The 10,281-nt window shown below is 39.6% G+C and overlaps 1 protein-coding gene across 1 annotated transcript in view; it reads right to left on the reverse strand.

The window, feature by feature from the left end:
• SPIDR (scaffolding protein involved in DNA repair) overlaps positions 1–10,281 on the reverse strand; it is a 533,511-nt gene that overhangs the window by 522,674 nt on the left and 556 nt on the right.

Raw genomic sequence — 10,281 nt, forward strand, 5'->3', positions numbered from 1 at the left:
TTACCTCCTTCATGTTTACATGGATGGAGCTGGAAAATGTTCTTCTTAGCAAAGTATCTCAAGAATGGAAGAAAAAGTATCCAATGTACTCAACCCTATTATGAAACGAATTGTTAACTATCATAGGAAAGCTATAATCCAAATGGAGTCCAAGAATACAGGGAGAGGTGGGGGGGGGGTGATGGGTGAAGGGAGAGTGATTGTGGGGATCATGCCTATGATTTATCCTATAGGGGTACATGTGAATCTTTCTGAATGTCGAATATAAATATCTCAACACAACAATTATGAGATGACATGATTGCTGTATTGGCCAATTGAATGAGAATATTTCAAATTGTATATGGAAACAACACATTGTATCTCGTGATAGAATTAACGTGCACAAATATGATTTAATAAAAAAAAGATGAAGATTTTACATCTTTTGTATTAACCCAGATTGAGTTGGAACACATTTTTTCTTAGTAAAGCATCATAAGAATGAAGAGACAAGAATCCAATGTACTCAATTCTAATATGAAGGCAGGAGATGATCTAATACAAGGTGGAGGGTAGGGGAAAGCAGGAACGGGTAGGGGTGAGCTGGGAAAGATATGGCGGTTCATAGTTTATGGCACACCTCTTGGGGGTGGGACACAATTTTAAGAGGGACTTTACCTAACAACTGCAATCAGTGTAACCTAATTCTTTGTACCCTTAATGAATCCCAAACAATAAAAAAAAAAAAAGGAACACTTAAGAATATAGGCAAGGGTGGCACCTTTCTTAAACTGATTGCTGCCATCTATGACAAACCCACAGCAAATATAATACTGAATGGTGTAAAACTGAAAGCTTTTCTATGCCGAACAAGGTTGTCCTCTATCACCACTACTATTTAACATAGTGCTGGAAGTTCTAGGCAGAACAATCAGACAAGAGAAGGAAATAAAGAGCATCCAAATGGGGGTAGAGGAGGCAAACTCTCACTCTTTGCCAAGGATATGACCTTATACTTGGAGAACTCCAAAGGCTCAACCATAAGACTCCTGGAAGAGATCAAAAACTACAGTAATGTCTCAGGATATAAAATCAAAGTCCACAAATCAGTAGCCTTTATATATGGCAATAACAGCCAAGAAAAGAAACTAATCAAGGACACAACTCCCTTCACAGCAGCTCCAAAAAAATGAAATACCTAGTAATACATCTAACAAAAGAGGTGACTTTTACAAAACCCTAAGGAAAGAAATAGCAGAAAATATTAACACATGGAAGAACATACCATGCTCATGGCTGGGAAAAATTAACATTGTTAAAATGTCTATACTTCCCAAAGCAATCTACAGATTCAATGCAATCTCCATTAAAATACAATTATCATACTTCCAAGATTTGGAAAAAATAATTCTTCATTTTATATGGAACCAGAAAAAAAACCTGAATAGCCAAGGCAATGCTTAGCAATAGAAATAAAACCAGGGGTATCACCCTACCAGACTTTAGGCTATACTACAAGGCCATAGTAATCAAAACACCATGGTATTAGCACAAAAACAGAGACATTAACATTTGGAACTGAACAAAAAACCATGAGATGAAACTAACATATTATAGCCACTAATCTTTGATAAACCAAACAAGAACATACACTAGGGAAAAGAATTTCTATTGAATAAATGGGGTTGGGAGAATGGGATAACTGCATGTAAAAGACTAAACCTGGACACGCACCTCTCACCACTTACAAAAATTGATTCAAGATGGATAAAAGATTTAAATCTGAGGCATAAAACAATAAAAATCCTTTTTAAAGGAAAAGTGTGGGGAAAATACTTGAAGATATCAGCCTGGGGAAAGATTTTATGACAATGATTTTGGATAAACAAATGGGACTTAATCAAACTGAAAAGCAGCTAAGGAAACAACCACCAAAGCACAAAGACTACCTTCCAAATGGGAAAAAATATTTGTATATTATGAATCAGACAAAAGATTATTAACAAGGATCTACTGAGAACTCAAATTAATCAACCAAAAAAAGGACCCAACAAACCCATATACCATTGGGCAAGAGACATGAAGAGAACCTCTCTGAAAACGACAGATGAATGGCTAACACACAGATGATAAAATGTGCATCAATCCTAATCATCAGAGAAATGCAAATCAAAACTACCCTGAGATATCACCTAATCCCAGGGAGAATGGCCCACATCACAAAGTCTCAAAGCTACAGATGCTGGTGTGGCTATGGAAGGGAACACTTTTACACTGCTGGTGGTCTATAAACTAATACAACCTTTTTGGAAGAAAGTATGGAGAATCCTCAGAGAATTCAAAGTAGAGCTCCCATTTGATACTGCAATCCCATTACTGGGCATCTAACTAGAAGATAAAATATCCTTTTATCAAAAGGACATCTGCATTAGACTGTTTATCACAGCTCAATTTACAATCGCCAAAATATGGAAACAACTTAAATGCCCACCTACCCAGGAATGGATTAACAAGCTGTGGTATATGTATACCATAGAATACTATTCAGCCATTTAAAAAGATGGAGACTTCACATCTTTTCTGTTAACCTGGATACTCTAGTAAAGTATTGCAAGAATGGAGAGGTAAGAATCCAATGTACTCAATTCTAATATGAAGGCAGTAGATGAACTAATACAAGGGGTGTTAGGGACTGAGGAGAGGGGAGGGGGGAGGGGGATGTGGGTTCATGGCATACCTCTTGAGGGCAGAATACAATCAGAAGAGGGACTTTACCTTACAAATACAATAAGTGTAACCTAATTCTTTGTACCTATTCATGACCCCTACAGCAGTCAAGTTATCTGAATTACATCATTCCCACATCTAGTCTTAGCCCCTGAGAAACCAGCAAACTCAAGTTGCACCAGTGAACTACAGAACTGTGAGGAGATAAGGGTTAAGATTCAGTTGTCAGGATGAGAAGTATATTATTCTCACACATCTTTGTTTGTTAAAATATTTAGCGTACCCTCTGTTGTCTTTTGTTAACTAGGCAGCAAGTTGTTCCCAGGATAACTTTAAACCCATCCCTTGGCTCGGTGCCTGTGGCTCAAGCGGCTAAGGCGCCAGCCACATACACCTTAGGTGGTGGGTTCGAATCCAGCCCGGGCCCGCCAAACAACAATAATGGCTGCAACCAAAAAATAGCCGGGCGTTGTGGTGGGCACCTGTGGTCCCAGCTACTTGGGAGGCTGAGACAGGAGACTCGCTTGAGCCCAAGAGTTGGAGGTTGCTGTGAGCAGTGAAGCCATGGCACTCTACCCAGGGGGATAGCTTGAGACTCTGTCTCAAAAACCCTTGCCCGAATAAGTGCAATATCAGGACAAGTGTAGTCAATTATAGTAATTATTTCCACTATATATGGAATATGAAATGTAGTAATAAGAGTGGAGAATGGAAACACACATAGTGAGAATAAGATGGAGTGTGTCAGGCTAAGGCAGATATGACACAGCTGGTCTGGTCAGTTTAGGTCCTGCCTGACCTTCATCCCCTGTTTCCCATTCTTACTGTTTTATAAATTTAGCTCCCACCCTAAAGATGCCTACCTTAAATAGTTTAGGTGGATTGATTTAGGAGATTAACTTTTGAATTGGAATGTTGTAAGAGGTCACTGAGTTATGCTGATTATTATTTGGAATAGAGGATTGATGTGGTCTTTGAACTTTTATGTATGAAACTGTAATTCTGAAAATGGAAGAACACAAAATTCTTGGAGAGACTACTCTCACTGTTCTCCATAATACTGGCCTTCTGACAAAGTTTGGTGGACCTATTCCCATCTCTGTACATTGGCTGACAGTGACAGGCAGCCAGACCTTCTTCATCTAATAACATTTATGAGATTCCATTTATATGAAATGTCCAGAATAGGCAAATCCATACCAATGGAAAGTAGCTTAGTAGCTGCCAAGGGATGAAGGAAGAGAGAATGAGTAGTGGCTGGCAACAGCTAGGGGTTTCTTGGGGGGGGGGTGTGTGTGAAAACGTTCTGTAATTAGAAATCCTTCTATAACTTTGTGAATATACATAGTACTAAAAAACACTGGATTGTGCACTATATTATTCACAGATACATTCAGTTTTTCATAAAACTGAACCATATATGTTGCCAGTAGGAATGTAAAATTGCATAGCCACTCTGGAATATTTTGTCAGTTTCTTATAAAACGAAACATCCAGTTACCATAGGACCTGGCAATTCCATGCTTGAGCATTTAACTCAAAGAAATGAAAATGCATGTTCACACAAAAACCTGTACACAAACATTCATGGTCACTTTATTTCTAAAAGCCAAAAACTGGGAATAGCCAAAATGTCCTCCGACAGGTAATATGTTAAGCCAAAGCCAGGAGTACCCAACCTGTGGCCCATGGGCTGCTTGCAGATTATTTGAGGACTGCTTTGCTTATCTGTGATATTAAGATATCTCGAAAAGTATACATGGACTTTCTTTTCCTCATCAGCTTTCCTTGTCTGTGTATTTAATGTGTGGCCCAAGACAACTATTATTCTTCCAATTTGTGGCAGAAAGTAGGATGCCCTGGAACTAAACTAGGATAACTAGGTAGATTATTGCTACCATACAGCAATAACAACAAATAAACCGATATATACAACTTGGCTAAATCTCCAGGGTTTATGCTGAGTGAAGTAAACCAACCCCAAAGGGTTATATACTGTAATGATTCTATTTAAATAGCACTTTTGCAATCACAAATTTTTTTTACAGAAACTAGGGAAGAGAATTACTACAAGTGAGTGGCTGTGATTATAAAAGGAATCTTTGTGCTGATGGAACTATCTAGTATCTTGACTGTGGTTATGAACACCTGAACTTATAAATGTAATAAAATTGTATGGAACTGCTATGGTCTAAATGTATGTGTTGCCCAAAATTCATACATTGGAATCTTAACTCCCAAAGTGATGGTATTAGGAGGTGGGGCCTTTGTCAGGTGATCAGAAGCAATAGGGCCGGGCCCTTATAAAGAAATCATGGAGAGCTCCCTCACCCCTTCTACCATGTGAGGACATGGACAGGAGACACCTGGCTATGAACCAGGAAGAAGGCCTCAACAGACATGAAATCTATCAGCCCTTTGATCTAGCATTACCCAGCCACCAAGACTGACAGACAAATTTCTATTGTTTATAAGCTACTATGGTAGTTTCTGGTACCAGTCTGTAGTAGTTTGTTATTAGCAGCTCACATGGACTAAGAAAGAACTAAATTACACACACAAATCTGGGGAAATTTGAGTAAGACAGTTGAAAATATTAATGTCAATATATTGATGGTAATACTGCACTATGGTTTTGCAAAATGTTACCACTGGGGTAAACTGCATAAAGGGTACATGAGATTTCTCTGTCTTACTCCTCACGATTGTATGTGAATCTACAATTATCTCAATAAAGATAAAGGCAAGGGATTGCTGGCTTTCATGATAAATTTTTTCATGCTATTTTATCTTATCTATGAAAGTATATCATTTTGATTATAAAGAAAATACATATGCTTTCTATTAAGTGAGGTACTTTATGTAAAACACTTGAAATATAAAGTCTTCAACAAACATTAGCTCTCTTTCCCTTTCACTTTAACGATAAGACAACCAGGCAGCACCTGTGGCTCAAGAGTAGGGTGGAAGGTTCAAACCCAGCCCCGGCCAAAAACAAATAAAGATAAGACAACCCCTACCTAAGATGTCAATTCTAGGTAGTCTAATTCTGAGAAGTAAAGCCACAAGTAAATCAGAGGAGATTACCAAGGCCTTAAACTGGTAACATAAGGTACTCCTACCAAGATAATCATGAAAGAATTTCCTGCGATCACTGAACAACTTTAAAACTAAGCCTTTTTCCTATTCCTGAAAGAAGGCAATTCCAGGAAAATCCAGATGCAAAGTTATAGAAGTTGTACAATATATTTGTCCTCACATAAATATTTCTTTCATTATCATGGTGTTTTATTATTTCCATTAACATTTATCAAGTCTCCAGGCACTCTTATCACTTAATCCTTATACTAACCCTCTAAGACAAGTAATTAACCCCATTTTACCAAGCGACTATAATTTAGAAATGTTAGGTATGTTGCCCTAGTCAAAGAGTTAGTAGGCAATGTATAAAGACTATTCCCCCATGTATGTCTAATTCCAGAACTGAATACCACTGCCTAACAATAACCACATGAGCACCTCTCACACATAGGCACCACAAGTGAGGGCCTGACTGGGCTCTAAGTATCTGGGAATTCACTGGGACTTTGAAGTCTCAAGTTCACTCACTTTATCAGAATCACTAGCCCCCTCCAGTCATGACATCTCTCCTGCCATCTGGCACTCTATCACCAACTACTTCCGGGCTGTCTTTTAAGAACTAAGATCCCTACACTTCTGCTAGCTTACTTTACCAACCACCAATCCATGTGGCTACATAAAATATTAAAAAGACTCCAAAATGAGAGCAACTCCCAAGTATATTCTTATCACATATCTTTGGTCATAGCTGGTAAATACTCCTATTCATTCCCTAGTTCTCTATCTCCCTCCCTCCCTCTTCTTCTCCCTCTCTCCTTGGAGCTTTAAATCATGGATTCTTTGGTGTTCAAAGAACTGAAAGATACACTACTAACAACACAATCACAAAAAAAGAATCAGATGTATTTTGTGAAAAGAGAGCCAGAAAAAGAATCACAGCATATTAAGGGGGAATGAGAGGATAAAGCAGAAGCTCACTATGGAGAAGAGGGGAGCTTAATCACTCTCTGGGGCTTAAATGACACATATCTGTGTATCCTAACATCAAGTAAGATGCAACCAACTTCCTTCAACCTTCCCATTTCTCACAAGTTCAACTTCTCAGTCACTATTTATTCTCTCCTCTTCAATCTTTCTCTTTTTCGTTTTGTGTTGTTTTGTTTTGTGAGACAGTCTTACTCTGTTACCCTGGGTACAGTGCCATGGCATCATAGCTCACAGTGACCTCAAACTCTTAGGCTCAAATGATCCTCTTGCCTCAGCCTCCCAAGCAGCCGGGACTACAGGCACCTGACACAATGCCCCCCTAATTTTTCTGGTTTTAGTAGATATAAGGTCTGGCTCTTGTTCAGGCTGGTCTCAAGCTTCTGAGCTCAAGCAATCAACCCACCTCACCCTCCCAGAGTGCTAGGATTACCAGCATAAGCCACCACATTGGCCTCCTCTTCAGTCATTCAACTGCCAGTTGCCTAAATCTCATCTTCCTTTTAGAATTTATCAACTCAATCCTTTCCATACTATTTCAAATTCTACCACTTCAGTTTATAATCACATCAACTTTTATCTTACAAGTTGAGAAAGATCTATGTGGCTTGTCCAAAGTAGCAAAATTAGTTAGCTGAAGAGTTGAGGATGATATCCAAGACTTCTAACCAGGTTATTACACCATGCTTCTTTAAACCTGGAATACTTGCAAATCTAAACTAGTTCCCCTTTCATCCATCATCAGGTATATATTATGTATCTAATACATGCAAGGGATAATGGCAGGTGCTCTAGGGGACATAGAGTGAAGGCATAGTCCCTAATCTTGAAATGTCTACCTTATACAGGAATAAGGATAGCCAAGAGTGGGTTTAACAAAATTCCATAGGAATACAGAAGAAAGTTCACTTATAACTGGAATGATTTGGGAGAAGGGGAGATTGGAGGTGGACCTTGATGGATAATTAAGATTTTGACATGCAGAAATGGGAGAAGTGGCATTATTCTAAACCAAGATCATAAGCAAATACCAAGAGACAAGACAGTAGTGACAACAACAGTCTAGTTTTCCTAGAGGATAAATAATAAACAAGCTATAAAGTTGAGGAACAGTAGTCTAGTTTACCTAGAGGATAAATAATAAACAAGCTATAAAGTTGAGAACAGGCACTGCCAAATATGGAAATAGTGAATAGCAAACTGTAAGTCTGAACAAAAGGTCTGGAACAGACCGCCTCGGTACAAATTCTACCTTCTTCACTTAACGGCTGTATACTGAGCAGTCTTGGGCAAATTACTCAACCTCTCTGCTGAGCTTCAGTTTCCTCATCCATAAAATGAGACTAATAGTATTTACCTCACAGGATTCTTAAAAGAATTAAATGAATTAACACATATGAAGCACTTATACATGGTACACCTGAAATAAATTACATCAGATTAATAAGAAGTAAACTGAGGTTTAAGCAGAAAAATAACAATATAATGAAAGTCGTGCCTAAGTAAAAGTCATTTCAGAAGATGAAAAGGAAACATGCTAATTGGTATGTAAACACTCCAAACTTGAAGTACTTCTATCACCTAGGCTGACAGAAATGAAAAACAAATTCCTGGAGCAAAACTATTATGACAGCCACCCTCTATGACGGCCCTTTTGATTCCCACCTCTTGGCCTCAATCATACCCTCTATAATCCCTCCCACATTTAACAGAATAGGACAGGAGATGCTCGCTCCCTCCCAGCTACCCTGTTGTGAACTACCCTATGGAAACTCCAAGGAATCAAGACTTGCCAACAACCACAGTTAAGTGAGCTTGGAAGTGGATCCTCCAGCTCCAGTGACTGCAATCTTGTAGGAGACCCTGACCTACACCCACACAGCTGAGCCATTCCTGGATTCCTGACCTTCAGAAACTCTATGAGATAAACACTTATTGTGAGATGCTTCAGTTTTGAGATACCTTATTACACAACAATAGATAACTAATACAACTATTAAGAAAAACTGATACGGTCAATGACAGAAAGACAGCATAAGTAAACTGAATGTCAAGTCAAAAATACTAGTATTTCTAAGTGAGGAGGAACTGGAGCATTTTGGTAGAGAATGATGATTTCATGTTGTACTGAGCTCAGGGATAGGCCAAATAGAGATCCGGAAGTCATTTAACCAGCAGTGACCGTTCACTTCAACTTATGAGATTGCCCACTCCAAACTTGTAAAGTGAGAAAAAGCACCAGGTCAAAAATTAGGACATGGCAGGAAGACAATAAAGATAAGAAAATGAGCAGGGTGACACAGGATCAGAATCCGTACCCCAACATTAGGGATGTTCCAAAAGAAATAACAGGTGGCAATGTGTTCAATGCTGCAGTAACCAAGTACGTGACTTATACTGGATTTAGCAATTACAGACTTCCTTGATTTTCTTACTGTTTCTGAAATCATAACGTGTCTTACAATCAATAGGTATGTTTAACATAGGTTTCTTTTATTTCCTAAAAAGAGTTATAAAATTGGTAGTGTGCTTTGAGTATCATGGTATTTGAGTCCTGCATATGTGGACTATTTCTTCAGGATGTCTTTGACTAAAAGGAAGAGGAGTCAAAAAAAAAAAAAAAAAAAAAGAAGCAGTGTGTTTTGTTAAACTGTTTTGGTATGATGAGACAAATATATTTGGGTTTTTTTTTGTTTGTTTGTTTGTTTGTTTTTTTGAGACAGAGCCTCAAGCTGTCGCCCTGGGTAGAGTACTGTGGCATCATAGCTCACAGCAACCTCCAACTCCTAGGCTGAAGCGAGTCTCCTGCCTCAGCCTCCCAAGTAGCTAGGACCACAGGCGCCTGCCACAACGCCCGGCTATTTTTTGGTTGCAGCCGTCATTGTTGTTTGGTGGGCAGGGCTGGATTCGAACCTGCCACCTTAGGTGTATGTGGCTGGCACCTTAGCCACTTGAGCCACAGGCGCCGAGCCAGAGACAAACATATTTGTAAGCAAGGAACTTAGAAGAAACTTTAAAAAGATAAAGGACTCATGCCAGGAAAAGCACAATTAACAAAACAAAAAGAACGTACTCACAGGTGCAATTTAAATATCATACATGCAACACTTGCCACCCACCCACTCCCTGGGACACTGGGCTGAGACACACACGCGGGCTGAGCGCGCAGAGCTCCACACTCCTCTCCGGCCTTGGCAGAACGGAAACATTCGGAAAACTCAGACCGGAAAGCGTGGCAATCGAGGCAAGGGACAAACAGGCAGAACCAGCCCAATATCCACTGCCGCCAGTGCAGCATACAACAGAGCCAAAAACAGACCAACGTTAAGAACGCCAGACAGGGCTCAGCGCCTATAGCTCAACCGGCTAAGGCGCCAGCCACGTACACCTAAGGTAGCGGGTTCGCATACCCAGCCCGGACCCGCCAAACAACAATGACGGCTGCAACCAAAAAATAGCCGGGCGTTGTGGCGGGCGCCTGTGGTCCCAGCTACTTGGGAGGCGGAG

Source organism: Otolemur garnettii, unplaced genomic scaffold (assembly GCF_000181295.1).
Source record: "Otolemur garnettii isolate 467f Iridium unplaced genomic scaffold, OtoGar3 scaffold00237, whole genome shotgun sequence".
NCBI classification, from domain to species: domain Eukaryota; kingdom Metazoa; phylum Chordata; class Mammalia; order Primates; family Galagidae; genus Otolemur; species Otolemur garnettii.